General features: G+C 38.4%; 1 protein-coding gene across 8 annotated transcripts in view; it reads left to right on the top strand.

Moving 5' to 3' along the window:
• The window catches only part of CACNB2 (calcium voltage-gated channel auxiliary subunit beta 2), a 374,487-nt gene that overhangs the window by 152,361 nt on the left and 201,423 nt on the right, over positions 1–20,703 (top strand). The window lies entirely within an intron of this gene.

Below are 20,703 nucleotides of genomic sequence, written 5' to 3'. Positions count from 1 at the left end.
TTGGGGAGTATTAAGTCAGATTTGACTGGTAGGATGTGCAGAGTTTTCATGATTTGGGTATCTCATTCCCCCTGTTTTTTTTTTTTTTTTTTTCCTTAGAAGCAAGATAGCAATAGGTATTTTTCGATTTTACCCATCTAATTAAATTCTGTCAGTCAATAATAGACATGCACAGTGGAAGTTACACATTCCAGGAACAACAAGGACATGTTAATCCTAATTGAGTTTCACTCATTTATGTTGTTTTAAGTTAGTTTCCTACCAAAAATACATAATATACTAGATTGAGCTCAAAATAATGGGAACAATCTGTAAACCCTTAAAGGAACAGGTGGCTTTAGTTCCCTGCTATCATGTTTGGGACATTAAAATTAATAGGCAAATGGATTCCCTTCTACTCTCCATATAAAGTTGGGTCTCAGACACCAATGTGTTCAGCCAACACCAGCACATACAACCCAACCATACTCGATGCAGAATTTATTAGATTTATGATTGTGGTCTTCTTAATATAACTCAGGAGAAAGAAAGGATTCTATTTTCTACTACCTTAGTTCAAAATTTACTAATTAGGTTATTCTTTGTATGAAATAGCACAATACATATTTGAAATGGCGACTGATCTTTTTCTGTTATTGATGGTTGTTCTTCATGAAAAGAGATGTATCTTAGTTTAAACACAATTCCCAATTCCCAGAATTATTTCAAGCAACTGACAAAATTTTCTTTCAAGTTATTATTCATCGTCAAAACTTACATAGATTTCTTTGGTCATGACATTATTATTGTTACTGTTGATTTTTTCGCCTCGTCCCAGTATAACCAAGGGGTATGATCCACAGACCTCTGGCCTATCCAGTGAATTTCATTCCCTCTCTGTACGGGTGGCTCCAGCAGCTAATTGTGATTCCCAGTTGGGTCTCTGCCACTTTCTCCCAGTGTATAAACACCAAAGAAAAGAGTAGTTCTGAAAGTATATCCCCTCCTTCATCCGATTAATCCCTTCTAAAAGATTAATTCTCCCAAAGCAGTGTCTGCCTAATGGAGTGTTTCTGCCATGAGGGCAAAACTTGAAACATTTTATAAGCTCAGACCACCACTGGGTTTGGTTTACTTCAGACTCAGTTGTGCCAATATTTTTGTAAAAGTTCAAGTTGTTGGCTAAAAATTTAGGAACGGTTATTTTAATAGAGTCAGAATGCTTGTATTTTCTTAGGTTATAATTTTCACTGTATATTCCACTGTATAAATCTATAAATGTCTCTGTACCAGGGCTTGTCAAAAGCAAAGTTTATAAGTTTAATTACTATTACATCATAGAGAAGACAGTAATTTTGTTGGTGTGTGCTGATCGTGCAACAAACCAATAGTGACTATTCGTTAGTATTAGAAAATGTCTTATTTTGAAATACAGGGCACAGACAGGCACTTTCAAATGTTGACCAATGCTTCGAATTTAATCAGTTGTGGTTGTTTTAGGCATTGAATGACATTTGTCTGAGTTTTTTGGCTATGTGGGCTGAAATGTATCTGGTAGTCCTGCCTTTGCCGTTGGCCAGTTTCCATTTGAGCATTTATGTAAACTTGAATTTAAAGGGAGAATAAAATGATTCATCTCATCTCAGACCACACAGCGAGTCTCTCAGTGGAGAGAGGGGGTCTTGTATCTCTCTTTCCCTGGTTCATCTCGAGTGTTTCTTAGATATGCTTTGCCCATATGATAAACACAAACGTGTTGCTGAATATCACAATCCAGGGTGAAACGCCACTTTCTTTTTGTGATGCACACTCTGTGGCAGCGTGGTGTCTGGACTCCTGTTTATATCACACCTGAGAGTTTCTCAGGCTGGAAAATGAATGAGTATAGCAATTACCTGCTTCTCTGAGATGTGAGGATTAGCAAGTCATCTCAATGGTAAGGGTTCAACCATCATTCAACAAATGCTTATTAAATGCCTTTTCTATGATAGTCTCAGCCCTGAGGAAACAGCAGTGAATAAGATATTTGAAAATCCCCATCTGCATCGAGCTCACATTTTAGTGAAAGGAGACAGACAAAAAGCAAACACATAAGTAGTATGTAATATGCTGAATGAAATAAAGCAGGGAATGGGTTAGAAGGTGTCAGGAATTGGGAGGGGGTGTTGCAAATTGGTTGATCCAACTATTTGAGCAAATACTTCAAGAAGACAACAGAACCAGCCATGTGGAAATGTAGGAGTCAAGCATTGCCAGCAAAGGAATGTTGAGGTGCAAAGGTCCTGAGGCAGGAGCGTGCTGAGGTACATGAGACTAGCGTGGCTGGACCACAGGGACATTCTTAAAATGTCTTTGTGTCTCCTGAATGCACTTGCACATCTTTGGTAATTATTTCATTAGGGATTCCAAGGCAGATCTAAAGGTCTCTATTCAAATCTCTGAGACTGTGGTGTATAGGGGCTCCTAGGACAGTGCACACCACACTTGTCAGATAAGGGTTACAGATGGCACAAAGGAAGGGGAGAGAACTGATTATCATGACACATTCATGCTTTATAGAAAGTGTTATGGCCCTTCAGAGTTGAGAAGTTTGTGTATTTTGATGATGTCTCAATGTTGTTGAGTCATTGTTACAGATAAGAATAATGATGTTTTTGGAGTAACCAAAATTAGAATAAATTCTAAAGTAACGTTAAAGATGGTATTGGGAAAGAATACTTAGGGATAAAGATCCAGATATATGAAACACAACTTTTCCAATAGCAGTTTTTACTTTTTGTTAGGATGTGGCTAAGTACATAACGCAGACTTTATTATGGCATCTCCACATATTCTTTGACTATAAAATCTCTTCCAGAAGTCTGTGTTTTGAGACATAGTCATATGGAGATTGTTCATTAAAGCTGTATGGACCCCTTAAGGCTTTAGATCTGACTTTATGCCAGACTGACCTACTTTGTGGAAAAGTCACTCTACCCTGAGGAATACAGAAATAAAAGATCCCACTTAAGATCCCATTGCTGAGCAAACTGCTGTGCTGTTCTTTTAATTCTCAAGAGCTGATATCAATCAGACTGAAGTTTCTGGATATTCCAAAACTGTGCTCCTCTTTAAAATTATTATTTCTGTATGGTACATAGCATATTTCATTAGCTGCTTTCTTGGTACCATAAAAAGCTAATAAAATTTATGTAAGAAAATGAAGGCAGGCTATAAAGGACATAAATGAATTACATTCTCCTAACAGAGTGCTCGTGATTAAGAACTCAGAAGTTTGGAATCTACCTTCTATTTCTTGTTTTTGTTTTTTTTAGGATTTTTACCTTCTTTTTCTTAATAGAGATGCTCCTAGCAAATGCATTAAGTAGGCACGTGTTATTGTATTATAAAATACCTGTTACTAGAAATTAGCTAAAAGACTAACATGAAAATAGAACACACTACATACAGGATGGGGCATTAATAGGTTTCTGAAGTGGAAAAGCTCTACTCCAGTGAAAGACTCTATCACTTCTCCTTGGTCACCGTCTGTTTCATCTTATTTCCATATAAATGTCTTACTCAAATTGTCAAGTATTCACTCATCTCCTGAGGTCTTGTTTTTTTAACTTCTCTGATAGATATTTGTGTCTGTCTTGATGAATTTAAAGCCGAATGGTTTTAAGTTATCACTTTGTGATAACTTATCAGAGATTTGCCTTTTATTGGCTTTGCTTCATGAGGTAATGTAAGTTTCACAGCAGTATCGAGATTACTGGTCTTTCCGTCAATAACAGTCTCTGAAAATATCCAGTTTTATATTTCTCTTTTTTATGCTCTGAACATATGCTACTGTCATCAGAAATATGTCCCTATTGGTGCCTGGCTGGCTCAGTTGGTTAAGCATGGGCTCTTGATTTCAGCTCAGGTCATGATCTCGGTCGTGGGATTGAGCCCTGCATCGGGTTCCACCCTGAGTGCAGAGTTCACTTGAGGTTCTCTCTCTCCTTCTTCCTCTGCCCCTCCTAACCCTGCTCACTGAAAAAAAAAAAAAAATATATATATATATATATATATATGTGCGTGTGTGTGTGTGTATGTATTTTTTGTATTTATTTATTTTGTATATTAATAATACATATATTTATGTATTATTTTGATGTATATATATATATATATATATACACACACACACACACACACATATCCCTATTCTTCTTTTCTCCCTCTTGTTTCCTGTTGGATATATTAAGTTTATTATACTTATTTCAAACACCTGTTCAGGTTTTCCTTTTTTCAGTTTCACTCAATTGACAGGCTATCAAAGTGTGCCTCGTGATACAGATAAATAGGTAAATTACTTATTTTTGCTCACAGCTTCTAAGGTTCTTTCAAAAACTCACACATGGAGATCGTTTTTTTCCTTCTTCCAACATTTTTTAAAATTTTTTTACTTATTTAGTAAATAGCTTATTTAGATAAGCTCCATAACTAGCCTTGGAAATCTGAGAGAGTATACCAGGTGGCTTTAGTCAATATGCAGTTATATAGCTTTTTATAGCCTGCCATAAAGCATTAAGAAATATGTACATGTATGAAGGCAGCTTTATTAATTATGTTTTTAAATATTAAAACGTGCACCTTTTAAAAATAATCATAGTTCTAACTTACGGGGTAGTTATATATTTAAAGGGGAGCGAATCATCATGTCCCGTCTCCAATGCTTTTCTGCTGCTTTCCTGTTTCCTATTTCTCTCTCTGGTGACATTATCCTCTCTTTTACTCAAACCCAAAGCATCATTGACAGTGCTTTGAAATGGGGAATATATGGACTATAATGGGGGATATATGAACTTTAGAAGCAAATTCTGAGTTTAAAGCTTGGTTCTTCCACCAGCTGTAGGACCTTGACATTATTAACCTTTGAGGTTTAGTTTATTTATCTGTAAAATGGGGATAATAAAACTTTTCCTGTAGAAATACTTTTTTAAATGATGTATATGGATTGCTTATCAGAGTGCTAGCACTCAGAAGCAGTTTGTTACATTCCAGTGTGTTCTTTTTGTCTTTTCCTTTCCAATCCCATGGCCATAGCACTGATTCGGGGATCTCTTGTTTTGTAGCTACTAGACTCTAGCAGCCTCTGTACTGAGTGCTAATTCCAAACTGTCTCCTCTCCAACTCATTCCAAATATTTCTACTCTTCAGTAAATTCCTTTAAACCCAGATTTTCATCAATTCTCCAGTAGACTAAATCCTTTAACAGGTTCCTCATCATCCATAGATAAATGTTCTTGAACCCAACTGTTTATCTTCACAGAGAAAGTCTAGAATTGGAGGTAGGCTGAGAGCCAAAGGCCCTCTGTTCTCCCCTCCGGCTTCTTTCTCTTGGGTTTGAGCCATGGTCTTAGACCACGGAGCTTCCAGTTAGTGGAATTTCTCTTCCAGGGGTTCTTACTGAGCACATGTCTGAGAGAGAGAGAGTCAACTCCTCTGCATGCAGATGCTCCCCATAGGCTTCCCCTTGGGGCTAGCTTTCTGCCTGAATGATCTTGAGATGGAAGATCATGGCCTACAGACCAATGGAATGTGGGTAAGGAAGGAGAGGGAAGATCTAATAATTATCCCCAAACCACTTACTGGTCTGCTGAACTTTCTTTTTTTTTTTTTTTTGTATTTGGATAAGGTTTAAAAAAAGAGCCACTTCAAGCAGGTACATGAAAGATATCATTTAAAATCTACACTTGAGGGCGCCTGTTGGCTCAGTTGGTTAAGCATCTGCTTTCAGCTCAGGTCATGATCCCAGGGTCTTGGGATCCAGCCCAGCTTCGGTCTCCCTGCTCAGTGGGGAGTGTACTTTGCCCTCTGCCCCTCCCCTCAGTTCATGCTCTTAATCTTTCTGTCACATGCACAAAAATATATAAATAAAATCTTTAAAAAATATCTAAACTCAAGAGTGCCAAATCCAGACTAAATAAAAAGTGTGACATTTCTTTTTTTTTTTTTTAATTTTTTTTTTTATTTATTTATGATAGTCACAGAGAGAGAGAGAGAGGCAGAGACACAGGCAGAGGGAGAAGCAGGCTCCATGCACCGGGAGCCTGATGTGGGATTCGATCCCGGGTCTCCAGGATCGTGCCCTGGGCCAAAGGCAGGCGCCAAACCGCTGCGCCACCCAGGGATCCCCAAAAGTGTGACATTTCTAAGAGAAGGTGTTGACCAATGTCACAGTTCATCTTACCACATCTGAGGCATTTAGAGCCTCATCGGTCCACATCGTTGGAGCAATTATGACTTGTTCCCTAAAATCAAGAGGTGATCCCATTTGCAGTGGTTTACCAAATCATGATGTGTTCAAAGGAATCTGAATCTGTGCCCAGTTGAGGATTTTGTTCCTACCGTGTTAAGTGACAGCCCCAGCAGACATTAGCTGCCTTGATCAGCAGGGTCAACAAATCTTTCCAGGAAAACACACCTCAGCCCTGCAATTCCACTGCTTGGTGAGCAGGGCAGGTGTGACAACCTTCCTTTATATAGGTAAAGCAGAAGTAAAATAAGGATGAGTTGGTTATTTCCAACCTGAGAAAACCACTGTGTGGTCTGTATGGGGTTGGGGGTGTCCTCCTTTCAGTAATTAAATGGTGATGTATTCAAGGATGCTAGCTTTGGGGAGAAGGTTTGAGAAATTCCCCCATGAACAATCTCAAATTAAGTTACTAAATGCATGTTAACCGTGTTTCAGGGATTCAGCCAAACGAGGGTGACCAGAAGTCCCATACTGTGCCTGTTGCCCCCAACAATTATTGATAGTGACTGTCAGTCTCAGAGGTGTTCTGGTTTGGATGATAAATCATGTGGTCACTCTCGATGTGCAATAGAGTATGAATGGATGATGAAAGTGGAGAGCAGTGGGGAGAAGGACTGGGAAAGTCTGAGCTCTCCCCAGAAAAGGCTCTACTCTGAGGACTCTGACACTCAAGGAGAAAGGGAGGGTGCACACATCTGTGGCACTGGCAAGGAGGCATCAACTTTGTGATTTTGGGAATGTTAATTGATCTCCTCAAGGATCCCTTTCTTTTTTTTTTTTTTTTTTTTAAGGATCCCTTTCTTTACCTGGAAAATGGGGTCATTATACCCACCTTTATATCGTGGTTGTGTGGATTAAGCGTAAGTATCCAAGAAACATAGGTCTTGGAGACAAGATATGTCATAAGAACAGTGAGACAAGCCATGCTATTGAAAATGGCCTCTGAGAAATCTGGATTTCTCAGCCCGACCTGAAAGAGGGTCAACATCTAGCCTCAGTCAAGGTTCTGGCCTGGTTCCCTACCATTTCCACAGTTAGAACCTCTGCTCTCTGAGGGGCACCTGGGTGGCTCAGTTGCTTAAGCATCTGCATTAGGCTCAGGCCATGATCTTGGAGTGCCAGGATCCAGCCCTTGCATTGGGCTCTCTGATTAGTGGGGAGTCTGCTTCTCCCTCTCTCTCTCTTCCCCTCGTCCTGCTCCTGCCCTCTCTCTCTCTCTCTCATGTTCACTCTTTCTTTCTCTCAAATAAATAAATAAAATCTTAAAAAAAAAAACTCTTTACCTCTCTGAACACATGCTCATCTGTGCCCCTGTGCTTCTGTTCCCATTGCATGGCTAACGAGTTGACACCCACACCCCTGAAATTTAATTGCTGCTACTTCTGAGCCAAGTTCAAAGCTAAGTCTTATTAGCAAAGGTCATATGAAAGAAAAGAGATCATTAGATTACCCTCACCACATATACATGTAGGCCTGGTGCAAAAATAAGTTTGCATTTATGTTATTAAAACTAACAGCACATACTGCAATAAATGTCAAAGTTCTAGGTGTTTAGTATGTCTTTGATAACTAATATGTTGAAAATGCAGCCAAGGGGCACCTGGGTGGCTCAGTCGCTTGAGCATCTGCATTCAGTTCAGGTCATGATCTCAGGGTCCTAGGATCGAGCCCCACATCGGGCTCCCTGCTCCACAGAGTCTGCTTCTCCCTCTTCTTTTACCCCTCCTCCTCCCCCACTCTTGCTCGTCTTGGGAACTCTCTCCCTCTCAAATAAATAAATAAATAAAATCTTTAAAAATAAATAAATAGAATGAGTCAAAATATGTTAGTTTTTATCATCAAAATGACACACTGACTTCTGGGAGGAAAACCCAGGATATTCAGTATACTTGGCAGAGGAAAGAAAGACAGGGTTTTTCTCCTAAGGACTAATGCTAACCCAAGCAAATAAGACAATATAAGTCAGGAAAGAGCGTTATTTTAATTTGCACTCTACCAAAAAATGATGGTGAGAGGGGAACTGTCAAAATGTGGAGGAAGCCTCCACTACTTTCAAAAACAGAGACTCACATGCAGGAGTGCAAGCATATCAGTATTCCGCTCACCATGGAGGTTTGATATTTTTATCTTGGCACAGTTTGCTAGTTCTTAGGTCTTGAATTTATGATCTTATTAACTTCCCAAGTCAAACCAGGAGAGTGAAATGAGCTGACTTAGCTGTCTTTGGTAGCATGAAGGAAAGCACCCGGCGGTGGTTTGTCCATCTATCCCACCTGGTTGAACAAACTTCACAGGGCAAATTCACTGTGCCTTCTCCTAATGTATAAGAAGGATGTGAAAACCTCCCACTTCCTGGAGCCCCCCCCCAAAAAAAAACCCAAGTTAAGCATTCTATTTAAATTAGTCTACCCATAAGAAAGGCTGGGAGTGAAAATGTTATCAACCTATCAAAACAGAAGGAAGAAATAGTATTGCCATAGGTTTCTCGAAAGTGCCATCATCAGGCATCCTGGCAGCCGTCTGAGGAGCTGGGTAGGGCTGCAGCCATCTCAGCTGCTGGCACCTGGGAACAGCAGCAGTGACAGCACATATTTCAAAATGTGAGTGACAGGCAGGTGGGGGGTGGACTCTTCTAGACTTGCAGGCAGACTGCAGCCTTGTGCAGTCTGGGCTCAGCATGTTCTTTGTAGAGCTCTCTTCCAGAATCATACCTGTAAGCAGGTGTCCTCTAAACTTGGAAGTTTTGTCGGGTCTCTTTGGGGTCATTAGTCCCAAAGGGGAATTCACAGTGAAGGGATTCGGCTTAGAGCCTTGTTGGCTACTGGTGTTGCCTCCGAAAATAAAGGATTGGAGAGAGTTTATTTTTGTTTTTGTTGTGTCGTGAAGTCTGGGCAGGGGCACAGCCAGAAAAGCAGGGATGTGAGAAATGTTTGAGGGAGGGAGAAGAAAAAGAAGAAACAAATCTCCATGCCACGTGTCTCCGATGACACACTTGCTCCTTTGCAGAAGTCAACACTGAAGTCTTAGATGCCATGACAACTCACATGACTGTCTTCTTTCTGCCACTTTCTCAATAATCTTGCAGAAACCCTGCACAGATGTCAGAGTACCGGCTGTCGAGGCCGGCTCTCCATGTAGGGGCGCATCCCAGCTCTGCCCTGGACCAGCTCTGGCACTAGTCCCTTGTCTTCGTGAAGACAGTTTTTGCACATGACCAAGGGGGAGAGTTATATCTGGCCTCACCCCCAACAGTAGAGAGCAAAACGATCTCTGTGAGTCTTCCACTGTAAAACATTACACACGTGTGATTTTTTTTTAAATGAGATTGAAATTCATTCGATTTCTAGAAAAACTATCAGCATTCTAAAACCAGAATTGCAAGTCATGGTAACAGTGGACCAGTGCGTTTCTCAGTACGCAATGGGCAGGTGTTGTCCCTCCAACCAGGACATGAAAAACTCCCACTTCCATCTAAGAGAGTGGAGCATAACAAAGGGTTCAATACATTTGTTTCAAATACGGAGTTGAAAAGATTGCTTGTTTCCCCCGATTTCCAGGTGAAGGATAAATCTGTGCTCATTTTCGCTGCACTTTTTTTCCCCCATGTAACCTAAACCTGTTAATATCTATATTCAGCAAAGCTGACATGGTTGCCTGGCAACCTGGCTTAGTGAGCTAGCAAGACACCAAAGCAAGAAATGAAATGCGGCTAACAAAACCGTGGTTTATGCTGCCGTTGCACAGAAATTCATTCCCCATGTGTTGTGTATGGATTTTTATTTTCAAAATATAAATAAATCTTTCCAAATGTTACCTCAAGGCGATTTGGAGTTTAAAAATTATGGTATATTAGATACCATTTCAAGGAAGTTGAATAAGTGTGGAGGAGAAACCTCTCTCTGCTCTTTAATTTAAACAGGGGGTACTCATTTTCCCCCCGTAAGTCATCATCTCCTCTTCACTCTCACTTTTCATTTACTCTGCAGGAAGATGTATACATTATTCCTGGGATAGGATGTCATGGAAACTCAAGTGTTGACACCAGGACATAGAAGTTTAGGATTAATTATGGCCAAACACATATTTTTGCATCATGTATAAAGGAGTACAGAGAAAAATGAATTAAAATGACTCTACTTACGTAGCTTTCTCTACCTTTCCACCTTTATATGCTTTCTTTTCTTGTATTCTTCCCCATGGAAACTTTATCACCTCTAAAATTGAGAACAGGGAAAGCCTTTGGATTAAAGAAAATAAATATCATCCACTTCATGCGCAATGTAGAAGATGTAACTGCAGGCAAAATTTGGAAGCTACAGTTTCCATTGTCTGTTGTTTTATTATCTCACTTTTTCAGAGTTCAGGTTTTATTAAGTAAGTTTGATAGTCAAAGGAAAGTAAATGAACAGACTCTGAATCAAATCCTTTTTGAAATAAGGTTGGAGAATAATGTAGGATAAAACATATAACTGAGATTCGAAAGTTGAAGATGTGGGTAAGTCTGACAAGGGTGAGAACAGAAGACTGAGCTTAGTAATATCTGTGGTTATCAGCATGAATTCTCAAAATCTGCCTGAAAATATCCCCTGATATTTCCTACATGATGGAGGAAGCCAGTCTTTTATTATTACTTTGCCATCAAGTAGTCAATTACATCAATCTGATGTTCTTCTTTCTCTTATCCTTCTTCTGTAGATGGTATGAATTATGCATTTTCAAGACAAACTGGCAGTCCAGATCTTATGTAAAATCTACTAATTTTTAAGTGTTGACTTCAGTAAAAACAAACAACCTCGATACCTTGTAGGTCAGGCTGAACATACCCGGAAACCAGAATATGCTTGCGGTTGCCATTTGTGACTCTGGATGCAGGGGGAGGGGGATGGGGGTTGGTGGGGGAATCCTAAGGAATTCTCACCTGTGCAGATGCTGCAAATAAAAGTGAGAATTATCAGGGAATAGGACAAGAGATGGGATCCTGCTTGACACCATAGTAACTAGAGATGCAGAGGAAGGATTTCAGGAGGAAGAGAAGGGGTATCCACTGGTCAAAAGTGACTTTAGCGAAAGGGCCTTTTTTTATCTCAGAAGAGGAATTTTCAAGGGGTTGGTGACAGTCAAGCACAAATGCAGTGAGTTACAAGGAGTGTGTGGGTGATGAAAGTAAAAACCAGCAAAATATAGCCTACATTGTCCAGAAGGTGGAAGTATGCCACAGTCACTTGGAAGAAGCAAATTGAGAGAAGATGTGAACAGATTTGTAGACAGAGCACAAATTTCTGGAACAAGTGGCAGAAGATAAGACCAAATACAGAGGTCTAGAGCTAACTTTTGAGAGAATTAAGAATTTAAAAAGGGAACAACACAAAGATGAATATGTGAAGGTTTTGTGAGTGTGGATCATGACATAAATTCTGAATTGACATTTCCGTTGACATGTCTTGTTTAGTTGACAGTAGAGGGGAGGCGCTTGGAGAATGAGAAAGGCAGAGTGAGATAGGAGGGAGAAGGCAAAAGGTCTGTTATGAAATCATTGTAAGCGGCGTTGAGAGTCATGATGAAATTGGGTAAAGTGATATGTGTTGAGAACCTCCAGCAATTTGCAGTAACCCTGGAGAAAATGACTAAAATTCTCTTTCCAGTGAAGAAGTAGAAACGGAAGATGGTTAGGGAGGGAGGACTCATGCATGGGTTGCTAAAGACTGTACTGCTGCAGTCCTCAAGCCTGACATTGGACCTTGGGAAGTGGGTCAGGGAGAAAAGCAAACGATTCCAGGAGGAAATTAGTAGCCCAAAGATAGGGACGCCTGGGTGGCTCAGTGGTTGAGCATCTGCCTTCAGCTCAGGGCGTAATCCTCCATCCAGGGATCAAGTCCCACATCGGGCTGCCTGCATGGAGCCTGCTTCTCCCTCTGCCTATGTCGCTGCCTCTCGTTCTATGTCTCTCATGAATAAATAAATAAAATCTTTTTTTAATAAAAGTAACCCAAAGATACTGCAGAGGTATTAAAGGACCCAAGGTCATGGGAATGGCTAATTTCAGGTTTATTGTAAGAGAAGGAGTGGATGAGGTAAAAATAATATTGTGATCAGAGAAAAGTTTCATGATTTGAAGTCCCTTAGTTAAAACAATTCAGGGATCCCCAGTTGGCTCAGTCAGTAGAGCCTGCGGCTCTTGATCTCAGGGTGGTGAATTCGAGCCCCACGTTGGGTGTAGAGATGACATAATTAAAACACACACACACACACACACACAACATACACACAATTAGAAGTAGAGACCCGAAGAGGTAAGAGTTATGTGTGTGGGTTCCTAGGGAGAAAACTAAAGTGCTTCTAGTTAAGGAGACCCAGGGAAGGACAGACCTAAGGGAAGGACAGAATCTGACATGTGATATTACAGATGATGGCAAAGGCTGTAGTAGAGAGAAAAATCAAACCAGGTGAAAAAGTGTTTCAGATACCTGGGGTAAACCTCAAAAGTCGGTAAATAGACACACTTACTTTTATATTACAACCTTTATCATAATTTACAATTAGATACCGATTATTTGTTCTTGATACCTTACTTCCCTTCCTATTAAGTTAGAGACAAAGATCATATTTTAACTTTTTTTTTTTTGCCACTGAATATAATACCTAGTTCCCAGCACAGTCAATAAATATGAGAGCCAGCAGTCAATAAATATGTCACATAAATTAAAAGATAGCAAGGGGGGGTGGGAAGGGGTCCTGGAATTTGACTTCATGGATTTAAAAAACCTTGAGACCCCTGACTGAAAGGAGGGGGAAATATTTTGGAAGTGGCAGGAAGAAGTTATCTCTTGATACAATCTAAAAGCTAATCACTTCCAAATTGTAACAAGAGAGAAGTCATTCAAACATTTGTTATCCTGCAGGAGACAAAGAAGAAGGTGGATTACTCCTTGAGTCAGAAGTGTTGTACGTTTTTCCCCCGTGCAGTTGTGTAAAACCAAAATTAGATGTGTTTAAGACTAAAGAATCTACACCAAAATTTTATGCTTTTGTTTTTCTTGAAAAATCATTATAAAGCAGCAAATGTATTTTAAATTTGTAACCCCATAGAAGCATTCACAGTGATTTCCCAGTTGCCATTCAGTTTTCCCACAAGGTCACTTTCCGTAGTTCACGCGATCTGGCTTTTGGGGTCATGATGAATAGTAAGTTGGATATGCATCTGCCTGCCAAAAACAACCCTGAGAGTGCCAAGAATGGGAGCCAGCAAAGTTACGGAAGGCATAAGGTATGCCTGACACCTTGGGCTCCTGGCAAAATGAGTCAAGCGTATGACTTGACAACTTTTTTGGGTGAACAAGTTGTCCCTTTTGTATAAAATGTTGTCAACTCATTGATGTGTATTTACTGATGTCAGCCAGAAAATGAGGCTCTTTCAAAAATGTAATTTTAAAACAGAGTAATATTTGAATATAAACTTACTCTGGTTCTCATTTTTGTATGGAAGCATTACAGAATAGTGTTTTGTTTTGTTTTGTTTTTCAATGGGTGGCTCAGTCGGTTAAGCATCCAACTCTTGATTTCAGCTCAGGTCTCCATCTCAGGGTCTTGAGTTCAAGCCTCACTTTGGGCTCCATGCTGTGTGTGGAGCCTACATTAAAAACAAAAATCATGCCCTCCAAGTGATAGGATTGTATTTTTTCCCTCATTGTCACTACTTTTTTTTTTTTCTGCGAAAACTAACATTTTCAGTATTGAAATAAGGTAAAACTGTTGTCTGCCACATTCCCCAAATTTTAAAAAAATCAGATGGTAACTTTCTGGACTAAATCTGTTATTTATGCTTCAAGTTGCGTAAAAGGGAGAAGTAAGATTTACTCTTGGATTTTGTGAAAAGGGGAAAAATAGGGGAATATCCAGAAGGAGAGAAGACAGAGTCAGAACATCTCCAGCAGTTATATTAATACCAGGCTGTGAAGAATCTCTATATTGAAACCAGAACTTGACTAGGAAATAAGTGTTCTCCCCCAAGAACGGGAAGACAGGGCTTCTTGGTCAGAGCCACATGGTGCTATCTTCATCCATCCATTCATTCCAAGACTATGAGTATAGTAGATCCTTAAGAAGATGTTGATTATATTTGATCCATGAATTGCTATTGTTTCAGAATGAATGTCCAAATAAGTAGTTCAGTGAGAATGAGGCAGGCATGTATTTTTAAACATGCATATAATAAATGGCTTATTGATTGACAATTAGAATCAAGATAGGGAAAAAAAACTAACAATCAACATTAGATTTTCCAGTTTGAAAAAATTAAAACACGAAGATATCTTTGAGACCAGTTATTACATGAAGAAATATTATAGGATCATTTATTTTATCCATTCAACTAGTGACTATTGAGTATCTACTATCTGTACTGAGGAATCAATGATAAAGTCCTGGCGTTCTATGAACTTACCTTCTAGCCAGGAGGTGGGGAAGGCACAAAATCAACCAACAAATAAATATACAATATGGCAGGTGTGGAAAAAAAATTGAAGCCGGGAAAGAAGAAAAATGACAGGTCAGGGCATGGGATGCATTTCTCTGAAGGGTAGTCAGAGAGGCCACTCTTGTTAAGGTGATGCTCGTTCCAAGAAACTAGAATTTGATGCATCATTTCATACTATTCCAGAATGATGGCAGTGCTACCAATTCCAAACCTATTTTTATATATTTGGTTATACAGTTTCTCATATTTGCTTTATTTTCAAATAGTTTATTCCCAAATTTGAGTAGTACAGCTTTTCCTTTTTCTTTTCTGTTGTCTTTTCAGAAATGTTTTAAAGCTCCGTCTTTGAAATTCTAGAATTTGCCAATTATGTTTGGATTGTGTGGTTCTTAAACAATGTTTTTTTATCCTCTCTAAAGTCTACTTTGATGGCAATAATTAGGTTTCCTGTAATTGTAAACCAGGAAAAGCTTGCACTAGAAAAAAATAAATTTTTAAAAGATTTTATTTATTTTTTGAGAAAGACTAAAAGAATGCAGGAGCAGGGAGAGGGGTAAAATGAGAGGGTGAGAGAGAATCCCTCCCAAGGCGACCTCATGCCAAGTGCAGAGCCTGACTTGGGGCTCGACCCCATAACCCCGAGAACATGACTTAAGCCAAAACCTAGAATTGGTAGCCTAACTGACTGAGCCACCCAGGCGCCTCTATACTATGATTTTAAAAATTGGAAATAAGCAGCATTTGCAATATCATGATTATGAAAATGTCATTTGCATATTGGATCCACAGAGAAGGAAATGAGCTCTAATACAATAAAAAGTTGCCAGTCAGGAGTGACTCTCCATTCTCTGCCAGCCAGTGGACTCTTCTGTTCTTTTGTTTTGTTTTGTTTTGTTTTGTTTTGTTTTTTAAGTTTCCATCTGCTGCTTTTCAGTTTTATTCAACTGATAGTGTGGTGATATCCCAGGAAGAGCTTATTCTTGGGTTATTTTTTGTTAGAAACTCTTTAGTAATTAAATATATGTGTGTGTGTAATATACATGTTTAAAAATCTCTTGGTTGTGTTTCTTCAATCTTGCAAGATTGCTGATGAGAAACCAACTATTAACATGATTCTTTTGTTTTGCAAATAATTTGTTTTTCCTCTCTAGAGCTTTTTATATTTTCTCTTTATCCCTGAATTTCAAGTCTTCATCATGACACATCTAGGTGTGAGTCTTTTTCTCCATCATTCTGTTTAGCTTTGGGTCAAACTGTCAATCTGCATACATCTATGTTTCTTACGTTTTCTCCATTCTCATCAGATCAATGTTGAAACACTAGGATCTATTTGAATTTCTTAAGCTCTTGTATTTACCATCATTTTTCCCCTTTGTTTTTATAGACCTCCACTTTGGTCTTCAAATGTATCTATTTTATTAATCTTACTGGCCATTGAATTTTTGGGGGGCTGGCAAGTGTATTTTAATTTCCAAGAGCATCCTCATTGCCCCATTACTGCTCTTTCATAGCTTCTTGTTCTTGTTTTATAACTGCAATAATCTCTTAACTCTCTGAAGATACTAATTTGGATTTTTTTTTAATTTGCTTATATTCTTTGCTTTGTTTCTGTTTCCTTGGGGAAATGTTGGATCTTCTCTTTTATATTGCTCTTTTTGTTTGTTTTTAAAATGTATGGTTTTCCTTATTTATTCATTCATAGTTGGGCATGAATGACTACATTGGTTCCTATAGATTGGAGGCATGGGGTCCTCAAAGGTTTTAGTATTGTTTCCCCCATAGACCCATCGTACCTGAGTGGGAGGGAGAGCTGCAGTTGTGTAGCTGAGTAGGACAGATGGTAGTTAGCCTTCCCTATGGGGTGTGTCATCAGGGAATCTCCAGGCAGGAACCCCACAATCACCTTGTTTAGGGAAGCCTTAACCTTAGGGGTGGAATACTACAGTTCACTGCTGGGAAAACCTACTTTTCCTTCTTCTGCAAGAACGCCTTCCATGATTTTGAGGATGTCAGTATTTTTAACCTCAAAGTTTTTTTTCTTTCAGTCCCAAAACCTTTTAAAATGCATTTATATGTTTAATACTCCTTCTCTTTTTTTAAAGTTCTCTGACAAAAACAAAACAAAACAAAACAAAACAAAAAAAAACCTCTCCAAGTCAATAAACCTTAGGGAATAAATTAAAATTATTAGTATGGTCAAATTTAAAGTCTTCTAAATATTCAATATAGTACGTAAACTTAGTGAGTTTTCAACTGAAAATCCCAAGTCTAAACCAATTACTCAGTTATATATTTTAAGTTGGAATTAAAAAGCCCATCTGTTTCTATGGGGCCAAATTCTCTTAAATGTTAAAAATACATAAAATACAAAGTATGCAAGAGTCCTTTGCATAAAAATTCAAGTTTATTTTATTTGTTTAATCATTTGAGACATTGCTGTTGTAATTCTAAATTTTTCTAGGCATACCCTCCAAGGAAATAATTTGTGTGATCCTATCTCTGCCAGTTAAGATTATATAATGACCAGAAATGTTGGCCTAGACTCTGAATGAATCCTTGTCAACACCAGAAGACGTGCCTGGCACTTTATCAATGTCCTTTAAACGTATTTATTTAGGGAGATGAGGCTGTGGGAGGGGGCGGGTCATCCAAAGCCCTCCTCTGCTCCTTGATCCACCTCCTCCTGGCTTGTATACTTTGCCTTCCTTCAGTTTTTAAGATTTGTATATGCCTTTTCTGCCTAACTGTAAAAGTAACTGATAAACCTAGCCTCATTTTTATGTATTTTCAAACTCTTAGGACAACACAGCTCTCTTGGAGGGTATTCAAAGGATATCCAACTAGAGTTCTAGAGAGCACTTTTGACTGACTTTTTTGTCAGTGTTCAAGGTCACACCACTGACATTTACTGACTGAGAGACAGAGCAAGTGACTGCTGACCTCTAGAGGATGCTTGATGCTATAAATGATAATTTTTCTGTACTAACAAGAGCACTTCCATCAAGTGGTTGTAATGAATTTGGATTGGGATAATTCAAATATAGCGCATAGCCCAGGGCCTGACACATAGGAAGAGCTCAGAATCTATTATCTTTTATTATGGCTATATCTGGTAAATAACTATCAATAAAAAGTAATAATCTTTAGATGAGAGAGAAACTTCTAAGCATGTATTAAGCTGATTGGTGTTGTGCATCTGCCCTACCTTCCCTTTGTTTTGAGCAATATTTTATTGACCTAGTATTAACAATAACAAGTTAGCTTTAGAGCAGAGTTTCTCTACCTTGGCACAGTTGACTAAATTTAAGCTGGATAATTCTTTGTCGTGGAAAGCTGTCCTGTGCACTGTAGGAGGTTTAGCAGCATCCCTGATCCCTACCCACGAAGCATGAGTAGCAACCTCTCTGCAGTTGTGACAACCAAAAATGTCTCCAGACTTTGGCACATGTCTTCTGGAGAAGGAAAAATCATCCCTAGTGGGAACCACTGTTTTATAGTGATGTCAATTTGCACATTTTTTAAAAATTATTTTTGTCTTTGCTTCTCTGAACTCTGTTCCTATCTTTGGAGCTTTCTATCTTTCGCCCTAACAGCCACATAGACTATGTCATCACCTCCTTTTTCTCCCAAGCTCAGGATCTAAAGATGGGGACATAATTGAGATTAAATTCAAAGCTTTATTGAAATTAATAATCAACCTGTTAGGGGAAAGAATGTTTCCCATAACCCATAAGATAGCACATCTTGTGAGCCTGACTTTTGCTGGTTAAGAGAATTACAGATGTATTCCATTGAGAAAAGTGGTATGTTCCCACAGTAGTGCACAACATTGTATTCTTCTAGTTAATAAGTTTCAAAAGAGCTGTTTCTATTTGTGGTTCCTACAAAAATAATGGCTTGCAAGTCATCTATTTATGATAAAGTTAATTCCTCCCCATTAAAATATTATAGGCTTTTGATGAAAGAAATCCATTTACTAGAGGCTTCTGGACAATCAATAAATATTTTAACCTGAATTGTAAAATACCAAATGATTACATAGTAACCATAGAGTGTTATTAGCTTTATACATTCAGTAAATATTGATTATTGAGTGGATGATTGAGCATAACATACACTGAATTTTATCACATGGAAACTCTATATAATTATCATACCACCAATATTGTAATTAATAGTTTTCTAGAAGAGAGAGTTGTTATAAAAATGTCATGTACCACTGTTAAGAGTTGGGATTTGGAGGTAAGAAAAAAATTTTAATTGACCAACCTATCAAAAAATAATCCTGGGTGGTTCAGTCTATTAAGCGGCCAACTCTTGGTTTCAGCTCATATCATGATCTCAGGGTTGTGGGATCCAACCCTGCATCAGGCTCTGCACTCAGTGGGGAGTCTGCTTTGGAGTCTTGCTTCCTCTCTTTCTGCCCCTCCCCACTCGTGCTCTTTCTCTCTAAAATGAATACATAAAATTTAAAAAAAATAATCCTAAGGAATATTTCTCTTGTTAGTGAATTTGAATATTAATTACATTTTCCATTTTGGATAAGAATACTATACAAAGATGCTCCACTATGTTATTCAGTAAATTTTATAGCAGTAAAAATCATAGGGTCCTTTTTCCCTCTGTTTTTCCGTTTTGTGTAAGTCTGAAAAATTACTTGCAGAGAGGTGAAAACATATTTAGACAATTGCAATTCCACAACCCATCTTCTCACATTCATGGAAAAAAAGTTAGCCTCTCTAAACATTCAACCACAATAACTGAACCAATTTATTACCATTGCGCTCAGTTACTTCTCAAGTAGAGCAAAACATCTCTCAATGCACATCAACCCTGCAGTGGCATGCTGCAACAAACACAACAACAAACTTCTATATTATAGAAAGCTTTCCAACTTCCAATGGAAAATACATTTGTTTAATACAGTAAGTAATAATTCTAGTGCAACTAAAGAGTTTGACTTTATCTTAGAAACTTCTTAAAATTTGTACCCAAAGATTAAAAACCATACAGTAAAACCTTATTATCTCAGAACAACTCATGGGAAAGACTACTAAAATTCTAGTGATTTTTGTTTTGGAAGAAATTCACATATTGACTCTAACCCAATAAGTTAAAGACATGCATAAAGCAACTTCTGATTCATAGATAGGGACAGTGGTATGTTGATATATGTTTAATATAAAGCTATCCAGAAAGAAGGAAAGGAAGAAAGAAAGAAACCTTCTGATTTGTAGCATTTGCCAATTTCCATGGTGAAAATTCTTCCCATTATGGCCAATTTCAAGCTACAATGTGACATCACTGAATTGGTTCTGGAAAGAGATGCTCACCAGTACACCATTACATAGTGTTTGCATTGTACAGGTATAACAGATTAAATGACCTCAAGAGTATAGATAGTAGTGAAGTACAGTAAAATAATCAGGAAATTGAGTTTTCAGTACTTATTACCTTTGGTTTTAAGCACAATTTGTTTAGTTGTAAGTTTTATCATTTAACTTTTAGTAATGGCTGTATCTGAGAACTGGCTCTCAAACTTCTTGAAATTTTAAGTCAGCTGGCCAGTTCCAAGAGCACAGCACTAGTATTTTTTCATTTATATGTAAATTTTCTAGAAGATAAATAGGTACTCGCAACATCTGTTTCCCAAGTATTTTCAAAGTAATTTCCTTGCAGTATTAATGTATATTTATTCGCTTATAGATCTAGTGCCTAAAACAGAGGCTGACATGTACTGAGTTCTCAATAAATGTTGGGTACCTGGCGATCTTAAAAACATGAAACAAGCCTGGTAAACCAAAGGGAAGATCAGTTAGCGCCTGTTGTTATTACTTCAAATTACCTCTGAATTAAACACCGATATGAATAAATAGAAAATGGCTTCAATTTGCATACAGATCCTAAGAGAATAAATGAAAGGCTCCTCTGCAAATTATAGTCCTCTTCCTTACTGGGATCAGGC

The sequence above is a fragment of the Canis aureus genome, chromosome 5 (genome assembly GCF_053574225.1).
Source record: "Canis aureus isolate CA01 chromosome 5, VMU_Caureus_v.1.0, whole genome shotgun sequence".
Classification (NCBI taxonomy): Eukaryota; Metazoa; Chordata; class Mammalia; order Carnivora; family Canidae; genus Canis; species Canis aureus.
This window is presented reverse-complemented; position numbering and strand designations above follow the sequence as displayed.